The sequence below is a fragment of the Cyanistes caeruleus genome, chromosome 14 (assembly GCF_971803275.1).
Source record: "Cyanistes caeruleus chromosome 14, bCyaCae1.hap1.1, whole genome shotgun sequence".
Classification (NCBI taxonomy): domain Eukaryota; kingdom Metazoa; phylum Chordata; class Aves; order Passeriformes; family Paridae; genus Cyanistes; species Cyanistes caeruleus.
The window spans coordinates 5,649,854-5,672,043 of NC_141714.1; the positions used below are offsets into that span (position 1 = coordinate 5,649,854).

The 22,190-nt window shown below is 39.1% G+C and overlaps 1 long non-coding RNA gene across 1 annotated transcript; it reads left to right on the forward strand.

Annotated features, from left to right (window-relative positions):
* Positions 1-548: 548 nt before the first annotated feature.
* On the forward strand, positions 549-1,279 carry LOC147650523 (uncharacterized). The gene is made up of 2 exons (XR_015276494.1): positions 549-619; positions 725-1,279. It is a non-coding gene; the product is annotated as an uncharacterized LOC147650523 (long non-coding RNA).
* Positions 1,280-22,190: the final 20,911 nt, after the last annotated feature.

A 22,190-nucleotide genomic window follows, 5' to 3' on the forward strand; every position in this document is an offset into this window, starting at 1 on the left:
AATAACTCTTCTGGTAATAGGGGAAAAGTGGCTTGCAGTTCACATCTTTGTGCTTGACAGGTCATGTTACCCAGGAGAAGCCTTTTGCTTTAGAGTATTTGTGGGTGGAATCATGTGGCTTAGAATTTGCTGCTGTAATCTTCTCCTCAACCCTTCCTGTGGTTTTTGGATTTTCATGGAATAAATTAATATTCCTTAATAATCAAAGTTATTATTTTAATTTTGGAGAATTCAAGATAGGTTTTTAGAAAATGTAAACAAGACAACAAAGGCCCAACCAAAGTGTGAGATGTATGCTGCAAAAACATTCTGTATGAGAGTAAATGAAGAACAGGAGGGGAACTTATGCTGTTCTTATGAGTCACTACTGGGGGGACTGAATAGCTAATGAAATATTGGTAAATTGGTATATTAATAAATATTATTATTAAGAAATATTGTTATTAATAAATATTGTTAGTATATCAACAAAATACATTTTGATTTCCTTTGGGGGATAAAATTTCTGTATGAATCTGACCTTTTTCTCACTGCTGTTACTTTCTTAGCTTTGTAGCAGCAAAAAAGGAGAAAATGGCTGGACAACAGACATGAGATGTTGCATTAATATGTGAATATGGTAGGCATTTGAAATAGATTAATGAGGAAAGTACTGTGTACAAATAACATTCCACAAAGGGGTTTATGTTTAGATCTGACCTTGTCTGTCTTTGCTCCTTTGCAGTGTAACACCCAGAAGGGTTTGAGCAATGAGTACAAATGCTGCTGCTGTCTTGTTCTTGCTGCCTGAGATTTGTTGCTAATGGCCTGACTCATTAGAACCCACTCCTACAAAGATGGACTCAGAAAGTCTGCAAAATAAAATAGGCTGCCAAAAGCTACCCAGGTGTAAATACATCAAAATATTAAGTGCCAAATTGCAGCTACAGTTTGTTTTACCCACCTGCCTTTATATTTTCCCAAGGTCTCTTGAAGCTGATTTTGGAAAATACTGAAGTAATCTGAGCTAAAATGCTTACATCAAAGGATCTCTCTTATTTCCTGCTCTCTTATTTCCCTAATTGACATTGCTGTGATAACAGAGCTTTATATTTAACAAGAAGCAAACTCTGCTTTCCTAGGTCTTCATTCTCTGTATTTTCTATTATTCTATATTCATATTCTATGTATCCTTAGCACAACCTCTCCCCTTGTCAGAGAGCCAGGCTTCAACTCCCACCTCTGTATGGATGTGTGTACATGTAACCCATCAAGGCAACAAAAATTTTTGTAATTGCAATCACCATGACTTGATATTTTTACAGAATCATTAGGAAAATGGAGCTTTTTGGTAACTAAAGGTGCATATTGATTTGAAAATTCAAGACTCTTCTTTAGGATGATATGCCTGGAAGTGGAAGGACCATGTACTTGTTAATTTATAATGCCTCTGACAGTTTTCTCTGTGGATTAGGCTCAGAATTGTCAGTCTGAGTCACAAATGGAAGGTGGAATAAAGCTTATTTGCCCACAGAGTATCTGTATGCATAAAGAGAGATTCCTGTGATCATTCAGGAACTTAAAATTAGGTAAAGCATTAAACTAAATGAAAATTCTCAACACTGTGTGCTAGCCATCATGAAATAAGAACCCAGGATCTCTTGCTGTGCAGCCTCTGCAGGAATCTGCTGAAAGGCACACACAGAATGCAACAACTACTAAACAAGCCTCATTTTTTTTTTAGTTCAGATAAGGAGTTAATCTCCTTAAACTCTTAAAAAATCACAAGGAATTAAATTACTGTTTTACACCTGACATGCAGCCCCTCCTGTCTCTCTTGCAGTTAAGCTCAGGAACAAATATCCAGGCTCCATCTAGAGCTGATGTGTGTTTAAGTGCCAGTCTACCCTGGAACCTTTAGGAAGAGAGAGCTTGGTAATACAAAAAAAACCAAACCAAAACAAAAAAGTTTGTTTGCTTGAATTAATTGTGGGGAAATTTGATTAATTTTTATGCCTGTAAATATGCTGGTAGAGCATGAAGAGTAGAAGATTCCTTGAAAAGTTCACAGAGCATTGATTAGCCTTTATACATTATGCAAAATTAATCCAAAAATCAGAGAGGAAGAAAGCATAAAAAAAAAAATCCCCTCACTAAACAAACTATACTGAAAGAAGAGTTCAGTTGCTTGAGACATTTATTATAGGGAAGTTTTCTGACCTGAAGATGAAGAATAAGGATGGAAAAACTGAAAAAAACCACCAACTTGATAGTCAGTGAAACTTTCCCTTTGAAACCAGAAATGCAACAAAGAAGAGTTGACAACAAGGGACACTCAGAGAAATTAAAATTTGTAGAAAACCCCCCCAACCAACAAACCACTTATTTAAGCGATAGAAATTATTGGTAGTCACTGGACTATTTAATCCAATGACATAATCAAATCTTCTTAATTTAGAGCCTGTAAAATATTAATAAACTATAAATTCAGATTGGTTAAAACTTACAATTTATGTGGTATAAAATCATCAGAAACATGGTGAGACCAACGCGTAAATATTTCCCATAAAATATTTTATTATTTTAATATAACCTTTCCACTTCAATATTGAAAGTAAAAGCAACTTTTTTTTTTTTTTTTTTTAATGACAGATAACATAACCCCAAATCTGCCTTTTAAGTGGATTTCATGAGAGTTTACTGCAAAGTACTGTCCCTTCTCAGAAATCAGTGAAAACCTGTTCACAAAACACTGCTAAAAATGGAAATGTTGGGTCATTCTTTCTTCATTATTTTATGAGGACAAGTAAATGAGAGAAGTGCATTATTAGCCACAACAATAATGTTTAAAGGAGTAAAATATTCATCACATCTCTATTTCTGATTCAATGGAGAATGTAATACTAAATTAGGGTAAGTGTGGGAAGGGTGGTGCCCCATTTGCAAGTGCAAATGCAGTAGAATGAGAGGAATTGATATATATATAAAAGCATTTAGTTGATTTAACTGAATATTTCCCAAAGCTTGCAAATTGGGAGATTTTACACTCCAAACTTAAGAAGGGAGTCAGCAAAGCATTGTTCAGCCTTTAAGGATAATCTGTCACATGAATCAGGAAAGCCCTTGAGCTGATAATATTGCCATTTTTCCTTTTGACAGTACTAAAGCAGCTTATGAATTTCCCTGACCATTCCCTTAATCCTTCCCTGAAATCATTAACTCTCTGTAACATCCCAGTGTGGTGCCTTAAAACAGAATATGTAGAAAAATATATCAGCTCACCATATTGACAGAGGCTGAAGAAGAAAATTTTGATCCACTTCACTGAGGGTTTCTTTTTAAATTCATTTGTTTTTCATGTGATGGAAATGTTGCAAATGAATGAAGCAGGATTGCATTTCCAAAGATTCCATATTGCCCATCTTGCATTCACAATAAATAGGATCACAGAGGGCGTAGGATGTGAGGAAATTTAGCCCCAAATATAGGTTAAACACCCCTGTTGTTTGTGCAAGGTGTTTTTTATTCTTTTTAATCCAAAAGATTTTCTTATGGTTGCATAAACAGAAAATTCTAGATCTTCAGGCACTGAAGGGCAGAGACATCTTGGACAGAAACCCATGCAAAATCCAAAAGCCACCCAACTACTGCCTCATTTATACCCACACAGAGTAAAGGAATTAGAAAGTTTGAGTTACATTGTACTGAAATATCAGCAATCTGGAAGGACAACTGTAAAATTTGCTCTCAAATTCATCAGTAGCTTTTTAACTTTCAGTAAGAACCACCAAGTGAAGGCTGTACCCCAGAACTTTATTCTGCAGCCGACTTTATTCAGGTTCACTGAGCTCCATGAGCTGCTTCCATGAAAAGAGAGCTGGGAAATGGGGCTGTATTTTACCAGATTATCCCAATTAATAATTTATAGTTACCTGGGAGCTGAATGAAGTATCACAATAGAAATGATGGATATATTTGTAACTAAAGACAGAAGTGGGATTTCCAGCCTGTGTTAAAGTCACAGCCCAGATCAGGTTGTGTCCAGGCCCTGTATTGTTCAGGTTGGTTATGACAGCGTGGTTCTGTGACCCAGAGTGCTGCACAGCTCTCCTGGCCTCAGCACTGCCTAGAAAAGCTCCCTTATCTTTGGATTGTACTTGGTCTTGTTTAAAAAGACCTAAATCTACGTTCAGTGCTTGGAAATTAAACAATATTGCCGCAGCACTTTGCGTTTGTTTAAGCACTGAGATTTTTGGGATTTTTTTGCCAAATGTTTGTGGGATTTAGCTGTATAAAATCCATTAGTATTGACAGTAATTGGAGGCTGTGTAGCTGGATCTCTTAATCATCTTTCACTTAATTTAAGCATAGAATCATAGAATATACAGAGTTGGAAGGGACCTCATTCTCCCCTCTTCTGATGCAAATAATTACTTGGGAAAAAGAAGTGATAAATAGCAGATAACAGCCTCTCTATACTGATGAGTGCAGCAGGTGGTAGTGTATTTTCATAATGGCCTGTTCAGGTTTCATATCCATAAACAGATCTTTAAATTACCAAACAAAATTTCATAACATAGGAAGGCTATCAGCACCCACATTCAAATCAGTAATTAGGTAGGGCTTGCTTTTCTCTACCTCCCTCAGCAGCATTGTTGCAAAGAATACACACTTAAAAAGAAAAAAAAATAAAGAAAAAAAAGGTATAAGAAAACGACATACAGTTACTATGGTTATCACAGTTTTAATGGAACTATTTGAAGGATATTTATCCTTGACATTTTGAAAGTGAAGTTCAGTCAGTTGTGCAGAAGGGAATACAAATGTATGCATTCATCCTGACTTAAAAGAATCTTCTGCTTCATTTTTTTTTTAAACTATGCATAGCCATGAATCCCAGTCTTGGGGTTTTTTAAAGAATTTATTTACCCATCCATGCTGCTTTTCAAAATAAACATGAAATTCATCATCAAAAAAAGCTATTTTGTTGCCCAAGTTTGTATTGCTGATAATGACAAAGAAAGAAAGAAAGAATCCCCACAGAACTCTAGAGAAGACAATTTCTCTAGCTCTGCTTTTCATTTAATGCTTCTTTAATAGGATATAAGTTTTACAAAATGGGTTGTTTTTTCACTGGTGATAAATCATCTTGGAAGTTCACAACCACTTATCCAAACTGCTATTAAGCTTCCTTCAATGCATCTGCAACCAAGAGCATCTGTATTTTATAAATGTTGTTTACAGACTCTTCTGTGAGAACTCACTGTTGAAAAACACTATATGCTGATCAGGCAGATGTTGCAGTATCAAACACTTCATAAATCAGAAATCAGACTCAGTTTCTGCAGACCTGGAAACCACTGCAGCAATTATTGCAATTGCTGCATCAGTGTAGCAGTTATTGTAATAATTTAAAACATCACAGCACTGAAACTTGATGTGTGTTATTGGGTTTGTGTGGCAAGATTTTGGTACCTTGGGGGAGTTACCTGGGGTGGCTTCTGTGAGAAGGTGCCAGAGATAATCCCCAAACCTGACAGCTCCAGTGCCAGCTCCAGGATGGACCTGCCCTGGCCAAGGCTGAGCCCAGCAGTGCTGGCAGCTCCTCGGAAAGTGCTTGGGAAGGAAGAACAGTCAAAACAGCAGCTGCAGCCAGAGAAGTGAGCAAGAATACGTGAGAGAAACAGCCCTGCAGACTCAGGTCAGTGCAGGAGGGGCAGGAGATGCTCCAGGGGCCAGAGCAGAGGTTCCCCTGCAGCCCCTGGTGCTGCCCTTGGAGAGGCAGGTGTGCCCCTGCAGCACCTGGGGGTCCATGGGGAGCAGGGATCCAGCTGCAGCCCAGGGAGGAGCAGGGATGTGCCCAGAGGAGGCTCCATGGGGAGCCCAGCCTGGAGCAGGGTCCTGGCAGGACCTGTGAGACTGTGCAGAGAGGAGCCCAGCCTGGAGCAGGGTCCTGGCAGGACCTGTGAGGCTGTGCAGAGAGGAGCCCAGCCTGGAGCAGGGTCCTGGCAGGACCTGTGAGGCTGTGCAGAGAGGAGCCCAGCCTGGAGCAGGGTCCTGGCAGGACCTGTGAGGCTGTGCAGAGAGGAGCCCAGCATGGAGCAGGGTCCTGGCAGGACCTGTGGGAGACTCTTGCTGAGGCTGCCTGTGCCCAAAAAGCTGCACAGGTGAATGAAGTTGGTGAAGGCGTGCAGGCCATTGGAAGGATTCAGGGAAGCTCATGGAAGCCTGTCTCCCATCACAGTGACCCCATGCTGGCCACAGGAGGAGTGTGAGGAGTCCCCAGAGCAGAAACAACGTGTGACAAGCTGATCACAGTCCCCTGAGCCACCGAGGGAAAGGAGTGAGGGAAAACTGGGAGTGAAATTGAGTCTGGGAAAAAGGGAGGGATGAGGGGGATGTATATTAAGGTTTGTTTTCATTTTTTATTATCCTACTGTGATTAGATTGGTAATAAATTAAATGAATTTTCTCCCAAGTTGATTCTCATGCCAGTAGTTGTTGATTGCACACCCTGACCTTATCTCAACCCTTGAGCTTTCCCTCACAATTTTCTCTCGCCTGTCCAGATGAGGAGTGATAGAAGAGCTTAGTCCAGTGATAGGGCACAGCCCAGCCAAGGTCAACTCCCCACAGTGTGAGGATGAGAAAAACATTCCCAGCGGGAAATGTCCCCTCTCTGTGCAAATAGGATACTTCCAAGTTAATATTCTCTGTGTGTTAGTGGTGTGGTCAAGGAAAGAGTTTGTAGCATTTAAACAGGTTGTGACAAAGAATCTTCTTATTGGAATAACTGGGCCAGAGTGAGACAAAACTGGGAGACCTGACAAGTTACAGTAGGAGAGTACCAGTTAGATGGAAAAATGTCTCAAAATCTGTCACAGAAATTAGGCTTTGGATGCCCAAGACATCTGACATTATTTTTATTTCATCTGATATTTGTGCAATGACTTGGTATCATGCTTTGGGGTATTCATAGGTTATTAATAGATAATAATGAAATAAAGTCTAAAGATCTGAACTGCTATGTATTGTCTCAAGTAGAAAATAGAGTAATTTTTCATGCATTCTTTATTACTTAGCATTGTCCACTAAAATTTAGAAGTAGACTGATAGGACTATGTGCTTTGCACTCTCAGGGCACATTAATGATACACAATCTCACTCTAATTGGATCCTCCACAATGTAGTTTTCTTCACAGATGGAAAACTACTCAAGAGTATTTTGAAGGTGTCCCAATGGCAGAGTGGGGAGAAAAAGCCTGTCTTTTCTTGATAAGATGCATCTGCACATTCTGTCTCATGTTCTGGTTTGTACTTTAATTCTTTCTTTTAAAATAACTATTTATTTATGTACTTCTGCCCAGGGGAGGTGTAGAAGAATGGAAGCAAAATCCAAAGGTCCTGTCCCACAGACATCTGCTTTACATAAGTCTATTCAGAATTTAAAACCAGTTAAATTTTTCTCCACTGTCATGTCTGAAGACACTTCCAGAACTCATTTCTGTTAGAAACTGATTTCCAGCACACAGTTACTTGTGGTGAGCTCATTTGCCTTTTTTTTTTTCTGGTGCAAAGATTGCCCTTAAGCTTAAATAGACCTTTTCTCCTGACTCCCTTTCCTGTCACTTACACTTCAGTGAGTGATCACAGCTTCTCTCAAGGTTCATCACAAACCAGCAAGTTGCTTGTCATGGCTTTTTACAGAGAGTATATTTTTAGTTTCAGTCCATGAAGGATTATTTAATTCCTTCAGTACCAAGCTCTCAAACACATGTGACTTTCATTCCTGCCAGCATTTTGCAGTGGTCAGAGAGTAGATCTGGGGGAAAAACTAACTGACTGCACTTGGTTTTTTTCCCTTTAAATGCTGAAAGTCCCTTCTCAGTATTAACTAGAACCACCATTATTTTATAAAGAGGACTTGGCTTTGTGCTTGCAATCTGTGGGCCTCCTCACAAAGGACTGAAAACCAACATTCTTGAGACGCTTTTTGCAAAATTCTTTTGCAGAAACCCATCCTCTGGGCCACAAATAGAAGTGCAAACATGTGAAGGACAGGACATGGGAGGGAGAAAGGATTCCAGAGGTCCTGCAGGAGGTCCTGAAGATCTGACCACAGCTAAATTAGTCTGTTTTCTCCTGTCTTTGTCAGGCCTCAGGCACCGTGGTGGGAGAAACTGGTGTGCTGCTTTAAGAGAAATTAAATACTGGTTTCTTTTTTTTGGTTTTTTTTCCCCAGTTACCTTGTATTCCTGTCTGCTGACCTGGTGTAGGAGTTCCAGTGTCTTGTTTCAGTCAGCATCAGTGAGGTGTCTGAAGCTGGGTGAACTCTCATGTTTTTCGAGATAGCTGTACAAGCAGAAATGTTGGGGCTCTGTACAACTTCTATTGCTTGAGGGTTGCAGTGAATTTGGCATATACCAAAAATATTTAAATTTCTTAGATGTTTGATTGATTTAACCCCTGAAAAGAAAATTAAAAGCTATTTATATATTTCATAAAAACTTGTTGGATGGTTCAAAGTCTGTCATGAGCTTATGAATTATTATATCCAGTAATAGGTTCTGCTGTGCTGAGGGAGATGCAGGCGTGTGGTCTTTGTCTGGTTTGCTAAATGCTTCATTATTCCTCCCAGCTGGAGTTTTACTGTGCATGTGTTTGTTTCCTGTACTGCATTATAAAAGAATATGCTGCTATGGAGTTATGGCAGCAAGTGGGCAGCACACATGCTCTATGTGTGAGTCATTTTTGTCCAGAGACAAAACGTGTGGACAACAGATTCAGATTGAATATACAATCTTCATTAACTTTTATTTGTAATAGATGATGCTTGTGGTACATTGCAACAGCAGAAGGTGCATACATCAGACTGGCAGAAACCAGCTCTAAAATGAGTATTGCATTCATCTGTGCTCACCTGTGGCACATAACTCATGCAGTGTCTTGACAGGACTATAAAAATCCATGATTTCACCACCTGCGTGTGAGGACTGTCTGCATGACGAAAGGGGTGGAGATTTAGGTATGGGAGTTGTTTTTCAGTGGCTTTTGGGAAGCAAAGGTTACAAGTAGATACTGAGTTTTTCAAGTAGATCTGAAAAGGCTACATAAATAGCCTCCTCTCATTTCCCAGACAACACAATGTGATCTTCACTAGTGCTTGTAGCACTGGAAATGCCTTTGTCCGAGGATGCTTGAATACTTTATGAAGTGTATCTCATGGTAATTAATGTGTAAATTCTACCCTGTCTCTGAAAATAAATGCTGATGGCCTTGATCTTCAATTACTGCAGAAATTTTTTGAGTCAGAGACCTAAATAATGTTTCTAAGTTTGTTTTTTTCCTTGTTTACCTGTCGTAGATCTCTCTTGCTTTTCTTTAGGGCTCCTTTTCATTGCTGAAGCTAAATTAATTATGCAATATCCTATAGTAAATCTGCAAAGATTTGAGAAGTCCCTAGCTTCCCCACATTCAGTCCCTCTTTATCACCATCATTCCTGTTTTGGATGGTCTTTGAGTGTGTTTATCTTTCCAGAGATTAAGGCCAGAGCCCAGGTGCCTGTGTTGAGCCTGGCCTAGATGAGCCTGGCTCTGTTTAAGTGGAGCTGGTGGAAGTCAGTTGTGGCAGGGCATGTGTTTGCAGCTGGAAAAAGGCTTTGTAAGGCTTCAGGGCTAGGTCCTGAGAAAAACCTGTTTCCATGGGAGCTGGTTCAAGAGCCAGAAGAGCACAAAACCACAGACCTGTGTTGCAAAGCAGAGGGGCTGCTGAGCATTCTCCCAGTTGGAGCTTCTATGGGGCAGTGTAACTTGGTACCTGATGTAATAATTCATCCCCAAACCTGCAAATATGTGTGAGCCTGTTAGTCCAATGGCATTAATCACATACATTAGTTGGTGCTCCTGGGGGTAGACAGAAGTACAAAAGCTGCACTGGCTTTGGCTGGGATGGAGTTAACATTTACTATGGGGCTGTTTTGGGCTTGTGTTGAAAACAGCACTGATAATGCAGGGATGTTTTATTTCCTGCTGAGCAGTGCTTGCACAGGGAAAAAGCCTTTCTGCCTCTCACAGTGCGCCAGCATCGAGGAGGCTGGGGCATAAAAAGCTGAGAGGTGACAACAGCCAGGACAGCTGACCCCAGCTGGCCAAAGGGATACCCAGACCATATGGCATCATGCTCAGCATATAAAGGCGGGGAAAACAGAAGGAAGGTGGGGTGGGGAATGATTGGAGTGATGGTATTTGTCATGCTGAGTCACTCTTACACGTGCTGGAGCCCTGCTGAACACCTGCCTGCCCATGGGAAGTAATGAATTAATTGCTTGCTTTACTTTGCTTGAGTGAAAGGCACTTGTTTTACCTAACAAACTGTCTTTATCTCAAGTTTTCCTACTTTTACCCTTTCAGTTCTCTCCCCCATCTCGCTGGTGGGGGAGTGAGAGAATGGCTGTGTGGGGCTGAGCTGCCATGATAAAATTCTGCATACCTATGGATTAATGTGGTGGATTTACAGATCACTGTGTCTGTTTGAGGACTGACAGTAAATCTCACAGGCAGTTGACCTGACAGCCACAAATATATCAGATGAAAGATTTACTGTAAATCAAAGTAACAATTTCACATTTTGCAGTTGCTTAAGGCTGGTAACTCAACTGATAGTCACGGTAGGAATGAGAAAAAGAGAATATCTCTCTGGGTAGCACTGTTGAGGAGTACACCTGGTGCAGGTGAGCAGCTGCAGGGAGAGCTCCTGCTGGAGCTCTGGGCTGGGGGAAAGAGCCAGAGCCCCAGGCAGGGGCCAGGAACTGCTGGCATTTTGCAGAAGAAAGGAGACCTGTGGTGCTGGCCAGGTGAGCACATCACACAGGCCAGGAGCAGAGGGCTCAGCAGAAGAGCCCAGACTATGTGTGAAAATGGATTATGAGGGTGCAAGAGCCCAAGGATTCAGGGTCTCTCCCTGGAGGCACCAGCTGGAGATGGTTTTGTGTTTCTGCTCAGTGAACAAATTGCTTTAAGGACGCCGGGGTCTGGCACTCAGCTATGGGAAGCCTGAGGTTGAGCTGGTAGGGAAAACTTACAGCATTCACACTGATCTCAGTTATTTCTGAGACTTTTAGTCCTGTGCTGCAGTTCTAGACTGAGTATCCTAAACTCCAGGTTTAATTGGATCCAGCTTGGAAAAGACACTATTTATTTAATGTACACTTTGCAATGTATACGTGTTTCACCCAATAAATCATTAAGGGAGTCTAAGCTAAAAATAGCACTTACTAAATGTAAAAATACATTATTTAAGGTTTCTGTTACTTATCTAGCAGGTGTGAAGAGCTGTGACTTTTAGGTTAGTAGTCAGTGTTGCTGGTGTGAAAGAATCCTTTGTATCAAAGGGCCAGCTGTTGGACTAGCCACGATTTGAGTATCATGCTTGGTATAATTATATGTATCAGAAAATCAGTGTGGCTAATATTTTGCCTTCTATTTAAAAGAAGCATTTTTCATGAAATACAATTACACCCAGACTATTCTAGATGTAAATTAGTTTTGCTGGAACATGCACAAAGGATGACATTCACTCTCAGATCTGTGGTTCCCTGATGGCTCATTGTATGTAGACATTAACACCAATAAAGGCCACAGTCACTACTTTAGATCAGACACCCTCTGAGGTGGAAATCCCCTCCTGCAGAGGGTATGGTCCTGAGCTTGGAAACTGCAGCATTTTGGTAACTTTTTATCTGACTCCAGCACAGATGTGGCAAAACAAATTGTAATTTCTCAGAAGCAAGAATTTCTATGGTGATCATAACAAACAGGCTGGAGAGATGTGCCTTCTCTTTCAACAGAGTTCTTAGATGAAATGAGTTTCAGAAATCCCAGGAAATGGAATACCCACTTAAAAGTGTTATAACTTTTTTTATATATGTATAAAACTTCTGAATTGGCATCCACAAGGCTTCTATTTTATTTCAGCCTTTTTGTGAAACCATACACAATTTCTTATTAAAACAGAATCAATGCTTGAATTTATTCTAAATTATATCCACACTAGGTAAACTGACATAGCAAGTGCTTGTGAATTTAAAAGCTTAACAAAAAATATCACAAGCATGTCATTTGGCTTCTCCCTGAGTGCATCTTGCTAGAAGGAGACAAGAGAAAAAGAAGCTTGGGGCTTCCTGAGGAAATATAGCCTTTAGTTTGGTATAGGTTGCTGTAAATAGTACATTGGAAGTATTAGGGACTCTGAGAGTATTCTAGAATGCTGTAAGCCCTAGGCTTGAAATAAAGGCATGAGATGTGAAACTGTTTGGTATATGAATAATTTTTACTGCAGAATCCAAGAAAGAGATGGCAATGTATGATGCCTTCAGTCATTCTCCAGTGCATTCATTTATTCTTATTACTCCAAGGTGGAAGACAGCAGATATACAGTGCAGGATGCAGAGATGAGGAGCCCTGCTGCTGCAGAGGATTTACAATGCCACTGCAATGCATTGGCTGTGCTGCCTGCACTGCAGCACCTCTCTCAGTCAGCAGTGCTGGGATCAGACTTCAAAAAAATACTTGTGCAGAGAGCTGGAGATTTAACTTTCTGCCTCTTGGGAAGATGGAAGGTGCAGGAAGCCTTTGACCCTTTTATTAAAGGAGGAACTCACAGGTATCATTCCTCAGTGTAAGAAATTCTGTGTTGGAGAGAGGCTGCATTAAAAAGCACCTACTGTGTCAAGTATTGAATGTGTCACTCCCAGCTCCTGCTGAGGGTGTTTACATAACCTCATGTCTATGAAAGCAGCTTTCTATTTAAGCACCTTTGCATTCTTCTCTTCCTGGGCCAGGAATAGATTTATGCCTTAAAGGCTGCTCCCTCATGGGCAGGCTGCCAGCGTCTTTGAGGGACTCCCAAAGCAGCGAAGAGATGTGGTCACTCATGGTCACCCTCCTGACATTCACATTTCTTAAGTTACTCAAAAAGAAACTGCAGTTCAGCACAGAGGCTTCTACAGGGTGGTCTTACCCAAACTAGCACCATGGTTATGGAAGATTTTCTCCAAATTTTAAGAAGTAGGCAAAGTGTGCAAGTTTTCTTCCCCTGGAGGAGAATCTCTCCTGATAATTGATGAAGAGAAATTTCCTTTAAGGTGAAAATGAAGTAAGTAGGGGAAAAAAACTTACAGAACTTAAAGGAAAACATATTACTCATTCTTTCTAATTTTCTTCAATAACCTAGGTGCTTTTAATAAAATTTCTGAAACCATAATTCATCATAAGCTGGTTTATGTTGCTAGCCTTGGTAGAGTGAACCTGATTTTTCTAGGAGTGTGATTAATAATTTTACTTCTTCTGCCTATTTATGGTTTACCATGAGGTCAATCAATTCCTTAGCTTTCTCCTCTAAGTTCATACCAGATGTATGATTGAAGATGTAAATGTGCTATCACTTATAATCCTTGTTTTAAATCTCTGGTATAATATGTACTTGGGCTCTTGTTCAAATGGAATCACTTGCAAAACCTGGAAGTAATAATTTTAATAATTTAAAATTAGCCAGTCCTGCAGTTAGAAATTCTGATCACATCAAATTTGGGCACCTTATGAAAAATGTAACAGCATGGAAATTGTACTTTGTGTCCTGGTGGCTGACTGTCCTTTGCTAGTGCCTTTGTTAAACACAAATTAATTTCACCTATAGGCAGCAAAAGTTCAGAAATGCAGCAGGTGGAAAACATCTGTTTTTTATGGGAAGGAGTGCAGAAGGGAGTTCTGTGCAGTTTGCTGTTCTTTAGCATGATTGAGGAATTCCAGCACTGTTTCCAATTTGCCAATTTCTGTCTTGCCAATTTGTTCTGATCATCTCTTTACCCCCTCAGGCACTTCCATGGCAGCTTTGGCTAAATCCCACCAGAATTCTCCAGCCTCTCCTGAAATGCTGGAATTCCCTTTGCAGGCAATCTTTCAGTGACAAAGTGACTTTAGTTCAGTGTTTAGTTAGTGTTCGTGTGCAGTCATCCTGTGTTTGAAGCTAATATGGCTCCAAAGTATTTAAAGTTGGCTCTAAAGCATTTAAGTTGGGATTAGGACAAATATGGAGTAAAGTGGGAACAGCAAAACAGGCAGACCCTTTACAGGTTATATGTGTGACAGCTGCATTGGTCAGTTTAGGGGAACAACCTTGTGAATAAAGGTAAAAAGGAAATAAAATATCAGAGCACAGCTGGTAGTACATTCGTGTCTGTAATGGTGTCACTCTAGTTTGGTGATAATATTTTCACTGTCTTTTTCAAAATAAGGAAAAGAAAAAATGTGCATATATTCTTTTTTAATTTATGAAGAATACTCTTGATGTAAATTGCAGTAGCTTTAGTGATCTCTGTCTCTCATCAACATTACCACAGTGTATAATGTAATAATGTTTTTAAGGCTCAATCATTTTTTTTTCTAGTTTTTCTTGCCACAATAAGGTCCATATCACTTCCTCCTGCCCACAGTCTGAACATCTCAGTGGCTGAATGAATAGGAAAATGGGAGTTATTAGTCATGGAAAAATAAAACCACCTGTAGTCCTTGCTTGAAGAAGCAATTACAATAATCTATTTCTATTGTCATAGTTTTGCTGCAAACATGAAAACAAATGGGGCTACTTGAAATTGAATAATGTTCTTAGTAATTTATGGTGACAGTCATTGTTATTACAAAGCCAATGCAGACTAAGAAAAAAAATATCAGCTAGAGATGGAATGGGTGCTTTGCAAATAAATTATGCAATATGAAATTGACAGTTTTCACTGGTTTTGATCACCACAAATGTTTTTCCCCTACATTCTATTTTGCTCCTAAGTACCGTAGAAATCTCGAATTAACCATGTTGTTTATGCCATTGAAGATAATTTGGTATATGTATGTATATGTGTCTAGATATACATGCAGCCATAAGTTAAAAGCCCTGGCTATTCAACAGATTATTATCTTTAATCACTAAATCATCCCTGTGTTTTGCAGGGCTGTGCAGCCTGAATATATTTTCATCACAGTGTTTATTTGCATTATACCCCAGAATCCATTTCAGGGAGATTGAAACTGTAAAAGTGAGCTACGCATTTCTCTGAATGCAGCTTCACTGTAGAATGAACTTTAAAGATAATTTTCCCAACTTGGCATGTATTCAAATGCTTTATTTACTTGTTTTACATCAGACTGCTTAGAATAATGCAGTAAAAATTCTTACTTTTTTTAAAGAGGACTATATACTTCAACATCTAAGGAAATGTAAGAGCAAGATTTTCTTAAAAACTCTATCAAAACCTAACAGATACTGCAAGCTGCATCCTTTGGTATTTCTATTAGAAATGTGATGTTTCAGTATTTTTTTTTAAATGGAAAACAATTTGAAAACATTGGTCCTCAGGTAGCATTTGTGTTTCTGACAATGCATGATTTGCTGCATTCCCTTCCTGCTCAAACACAGTTTATGGTGTTATGGTGAGCAATTTCCAAAACGGAAAATCTGATGGCTGCTTGGCCTTGATTCCAGATGTGATGTTTCAGATATAATAAAGGCAAGGCAAAAATGACTGCACAGTTTTCATGGCTTCAACAAAAGAATTTTAGCTGTACAGACATACTCAACACTTCAAAACCATTTGCATATTTTTTGGCCAGAGGTCTGAGGATGTGGAGGAGCTGGATTAGTGTAATAAACCATTGTGCTCCAAGTTCCCAGTCAACAGTAAATTGTTTTATAAAAAATGAAGTGCAGTAAAAGAGCGTTCATGAGAAATGTGTTTCAAGAGATTCTGCTTCAGAGTCTTTAGAGAAGATTAAAGGACTCTGCTCTCTGTGCTTTAAGGAGGAAATGTGTGTTTATTAACACTAAACAGAGCTCTGGGTCTCAGAGTGTACCTGGCTGCTCGTGTCCCACGCCTGCTACTCAGTCAACAGAAGTGCAGCATTTGAACCATTTTGCTTTTTCTAGAGGCTGTAGGTGCTTGTGAGACCCACAAAATTCTGCTGTTGGCTTGAGCCTTGCTGAGGCTGCAGCAGTGCAGAGTGACAGCTCAGACACTGCAAGGAGAGAAAAGGGCTCCCTGCAGGTGGCTGAGACACTTCCAGAGTCCTGTGTGCTGCCTGTCCACCCAGCTGGGGTGGCCCAAGGTGTAGGATGGCACTCCCCACCTCCAAACCCTTGCCACGGTGTTTCACTGCTCCAGACCTGCTCCTGGACGTGTGGCATCAGGGAAAGAGCCAGCTGATGCAGAATCTGGCCCCAGCATGGTCTCACAGCCATGCCATGGGCAGGGCAGATGTTGCTGCTTTGCCCAATTCCAATATTGTTTCATAAGATTCCTTAAAAAAAAAAAAAAAAAAAAAAAAAAGTGAATAGCTGTGGAAGAGTGAAATATTCTTTCTCAAAATTGCACAAAATTACTGAAAGGAAACATGCTGCCCCTGCAGTTTTTCTGTTCTGTCATTAAATTCAGCTTATTGCTTCCACATCACAACACTGGGAAATCAGTTCCCACATTTGGTAAAGAACAAGCCACGGGCTGTAACAGCCCAGGGAGGAGACACTAAGAATAGTTCTCTAGTTCTCTCAATAGGCAATTTTCTTTCATATGTGTTGCATCTACAGAGGCTTTCATTAACAAAACCCATTTCCTTATGGTTTCACAGCCATCTCTGATATTTTTAGCACTGAGTGTTTGGTAAAAGGTCCATAAAGGCTATTTTAGACTCCTGAAACTTGCAGTACTGTGCATCTGATGTTTGTGAGGTAATGGCTCTAGCAAAGCATTCTAACATATCTGAAGATTTCTCCTTTGGGTTTTAACTGTTTTTATAATATGGTAACTAAGCAATAATGTCTATAATCCCTGGACATTATTCCTTCAGCAGTGTATTAAAGCACAGAACATAACTGAGAGAAGTTGTGGGTAAATGAGACTGAAGAAATCATGAAAAGATTTACTGAAAGCCAATTCCAAATGCCTCTAATATGTGGGCAAAGTATAAAAGTGCCCAAGCTGCATTTACTCATTCCTAATTTAATAGGCTAATTCCATTTTGTTTGCTAACAAATGGGATTGGATATTCAAAACTCCAGCAGCAATTTTGACAACTATTAATTTTGGGGCTCTGAAATAAAATTGCAAAGGATCTAAGAATCATGACCTGAGGATATATGTATCTTTTCTGATTTGCTTTTACATGAACATTTATTACTAACAACTACACATTTACTTTTAAATTAGTCTTACAAGGAATTTGACAGGGTATTTGCTGTGGGAAGGTGTCATTACTACATTGACTGCAGTGTCAGTTAATTCCAGGCTGGAAGTTGCTTAATTTTTTTCCCCATTTGGTTTCTATGGAGTGCTTTGCCTTACACTAAGTGCACCTTAGTTTGTGTAAGCAAAAAGTTAGAAAAATGAATAATAAATTTATTTGGTGTATTTATTCATTCTTTTTAAGTGCCTTTCCATCAGCTCACACCTAATAAAGGAGATGAAGTTGGTTTAGATGGACAGTATCATTCCATTCAAGGCACTGACATTTCAGATTCAAATCTTATTTTTATGAAACCTGCTGCACAGGGATCACTTGAACATGAGTTTGGTGCCTCGTTGAGTTCATTTTATGTTAATGCACAGAAATTTCTTTTTGATCATCTGGTTTTCTAAAATCATGTATTACTGCTTTTCCTCATCTGCAGCCTTTCTTTCCTCACTACGATGCCTGATGTTGAGCAGAGCAGGCTCTTGTGGAAACAATTAGAAAACTCTGGGATTTTTGTTGTTGCAGCTGGAGTTCTTTGTTTCCCTGGTCAAATGTTTTTACAGAGCAGATGTAACAATCAGCCTCTTGCTGTTTGGTTACCAGCACAGCTGCCCCTGCAGGTCTCTAGTCAGACAAGTTATAATATTAATATGCACTTATGGACCTTTTTGTCACCAGGCTTGTACTGTGCTGTAAGGGAAGTTGGCCCTTCTTGGCTTTCCTGGTGCTGTGGATCCCAAAGCCTTCTCTTTTATTTAGCCACTAATACATGAAAATTCAACAGATCCAGAGGGATTATAATATAATCCTTGTGGGTCCTTCCTTCTCCTAGGGAATAAATAAACTCATGAACATTTCAAACTAAATAAAGAGAAATGTTACAGATTGCAAATTGCTGAGCTGGCACAAATCCTGTTGGATCAGTATGTTAAACACTGTGTGCCTGAAGTTGTGATGTAAATTAATATTGGAGCATTAATGGAAAAAATTCAGTTGTTCTGATGTCATGAAGTGTTTCATCCCTGAAACCTGAGTGGAATTTGGAAATACCCCATCTTTTGAGAATGAAACTGTGTGGATTTAAATAAGTGAAAGTACAGTGTTGGGATAAGCACGAAGCTTTGAAAAAAGTGCCTTAGATGCAATTTATAAGGAGGAGGTGGCTCCTGTGTTTGAGTTTCATCACATAAGGAAAGTTATGCCCCTCTATTCAGTACTGCAAAGATACAAAATCTACTAGTTTGGGAGGCACCATAGCTTACTCTCCCTTGCTCCTCTAAGCATTTGCTTGGGTATAGAAGATGGAGTAAGACACTTTAGCAGGAGCATTGGAAAGCCTCAGAAAAGCAACATTTCTTTTGCTTGACCCTCATTGCTGTGGATATGTACGGTCCAGCCTACTGCCAGGAACTACTAGAATTACTCATATCTTAGAAATTCTAACTGAAACATTGTCTTGGAAAACCAACTCTTCTGCTTTTTTTTTCTTTTTCTTTTTTTTTTGAATAAATTATGAGCTTATTTGTTTATTTATTCACACTGTTACCTCTTCTTAACAGTGTAATAGCTACTAGGAGTAACTTTGATCTTAGTAGTTATCTGTTTGCAAGATTTACTTTTTTTTTAATACTGAGAATTCACCACAGTTACAGGAAAATTAGATATACAGTGGCTCTACTTAGTAAGAAATTATTCAACTTTAATGAAAGTGAAACATTAGCTAGCTTTGATGAGCTACTACTGCATATTGCATGTTGTTTTGCTTCATAAATAAATCCTTTTGCATTCATAGTTGTAAGTGAAAATTTCTGAAATACATATTCAGATAATTAACAATTAAAGATTTCCTTTTTCCTTTCTTCTCCTTAACAATATTTTAAACAAGAAGCCCTTGGCAAAAAGAGAGAAACATCAGTGCTCTAAGCCTGTAAAAACTCATGAACTTTCAGTTTTATCTGCTATGAAAAAAACCAAGTCGAGATAAGGATTAAGTAAAGGACTTGGTTCAAATCCCATTGAGGTCCCTAGAAACACCTTTACAGAGAGCAGTAGATTTGAATCAAATCTCTGCACACCCACATTAAAGTTTTAGGCTTTATCCTGTCAGCATGGTATTCCCATATATTCCAAATAAAGTCTGCACTGGCAGTGAAATGACCTCCAAAACTATTTTGTTTTCACAAAACTATTTTTTACTCAAGATAATCCTATGGCCTTCAAAAAGATGGATGTTTGGTGCAGGCACAAATTTTGTGGAAGATCATTCCACTCTTGAAATCCCCCAAACCAAGTTTGTTTCATAATCTTCTCATAGTCTCATATACGAGTTTTACTTTGGGCGTAAAGATGAGTTTTTGCATATATTTGCTCTAAGGTCTAGATATGTGACCATGTGATTCTACCATAGTTTTTCCTTCTTTTTGTTCTTCCTTGAAAATTTGCACATTGGATGCAAGATTCCTACAGAATTTGTAGGAATTCCTGCATCCCTGTTCCAGCACAGGTGACAGCTCACTCTGAGTTTCATTAAACCAGATGGGATGATCAGTGTGTGGTAGTGGAATATTCTTGTATTTGGTAAACTGTGATATCTTAGATTGCTGTAGGCTCTTCCAACTATGATTGGAAAGATGCTGTAAAATTGCTAATTCACCTTATAGGATTTATTTTGTGCCAATTGGTTGCAATTATTTTTTTATCTAATGCATGTATTGGTGCAGTGCTTCCTCTATATGGATTTGAACTGATGTACTAAACACAGAAAATGAGAAACAGATGTTGGTGTTGCTGCTTTAATTTCATTGATGTATCTGAAAATGCTTCAAACTTTGTGAGGAAAAATGGATTAATTAAGTGGTTATTTTTACCACATAGCATGTGATCTTTTGTATTAGGGTATTATTAAAAGTATAACTAATGTAAGGATATTTCAAGAAGTAGAATTTCAGAACCAGATTAGAAAGGTTGGATGATTCTGGATGTTCTGTTCCACTTATTATGAACCAAATCTGGTTTTCCTACACTTTTATCAGTGTACCTTGAAATGCTTTGATAGAATCCAGATGTAAAGTTCTGTGCAGCACTTGGTCAAGACTCAGCAGAAAAATTTCTACACAGCAGTAGCTGCTCAACAGCTCTGGGACATCTTTTCCTGTCAGTGCCTGCTTCTCCCAGCTTGTAGAAAGGTTAATATAGGTAATATGAAGATTAAGGGCCCAGTGAATTACACCCCTTATGAAATTGTTTAAGGAAGCCTAACAGGGAGATTAGTTTAACTTCAAAGGGATCCGACAAAGAAACACAAAATTTCGGAGGTCTCACTACTTTGGCTGGCTGAGAAAGCAAAGCTGCACGGGTTAAAATCCTGCTGCTCTGTGCAGAGCTGCAGATTCTGCCTGACAAAGTACACCAGCCAGAAACCCACCCAATCAGCCTTGCAGAAAAAGGCTTTGCTCTGTTCAGACCCACAGCACCTCAACCTCAATCTACAGCACAAAGATTGATGCAAATCCTTGCTGTGCATGTTGGTATATTTGGCTGTTAACAAGCACTTTCAGAGTGTGCCACTCTTTTATTTCCATTGCACATCCTTTTTGGATGTCTGTGGTCCTTTGTAAATGTCTTTTGCCTTCCTGTGAAGCAGGATGCCTGTTCTGTTGCAAATCAACTTGACTAAACTGAAGTACTACTGCACTTCCTATAATATTAGCCATTATTTTGTCTCCTCTGCTGCCTTCTCTTCCCTAGAACTGTTTTCTCAGTGTATAATTAGTATTTTTCTAGATTAATCAAGCAGCTATACTTTGCTGTGGAGCTGTTTGAGAGGAGGTTTTTGATGTGAATGAGCTGTGTGTATGAATTATTGAAGAAACAATTTCACTTGTTTCCTTTACCAGAGTGATTTTTAATGATGCTGCCTTTAAGAGGGGTTTCACTTTCTCTACCTGAGTTGGTTTTGCTGTGCTTTAATCCATGCAAACTGAGCAATAAAGGCAGAATGTCATATATTATTTCAAAGTCCTGAATAAAAGCTATGTGAATCTTCCAGCTATCAAGAACAGTTTTGTTTTTTTCTTAAGTAATCAAAACAAATTTAGCTTCTACTTATTTTTTTTTTTCCTGGGAATAATATTTGCTAAGTAGTATAAATAGTGCTTATGAGATTAATTTTATCCTGTGAGAAAAGGAAATTCTCCTTTTTAGAGGGATATTGTCAGACTGAATTTATACTCTGCTTCTAAATATTCTAAAGATGAAAAGCAAGTTAGGAATGTAACACCACCATGAATTGAAAGTAGGATTCTTCCTCTTTTTGAGTCATCCTGAAAAGGGGTAAGCAATATGTGAGGGTTTGAGGAGAACTTAAAATGGAGCTTCCAGACTGTTCACCTTTTGGAAATTGTTTTTCATGGATAGGGTGATTAATACACATTGGAGGTTTTGCAAACAGTGTTTTGTGACTGGAAACCCACAGACTCAAGATTCAGCTTAGCTCTGAATGTTGAAGGGTTTTAGATGTCTCTGTTAGTTAGCAAGAGGACAGATCTGAGGAAATACCATTTGAGGAGACAAAAGCAAGAGATATCCTGAGATGCATTCTGAAAATGTATTGAGATGCAGAGCCTCCTCTCTGACCTGTCAAGCAAAAGTCTTAAACATCATTTTGTACCATAGTTATTTAAACATTCCCTTAAAGGCAATTCAAATGAAATGCTGAAAGGAGCTGATTGTGGTCAGATTATCATTTTCTCAGTTCCTTGATTTTTCTTCATATCAGTGTTACATCTTTCAGTGGTAGTTTATCTCTTGTTTTTCTACTTAGTCTGTCAGAATTGTTCTGCTTTTGCATATAATGGAACAGGGCTTTGGACCTACTTTTGCATTGAGAGAACAAATTTAAGAGCGACATTTTACCAAGACTAAAATTGCACCCAGTA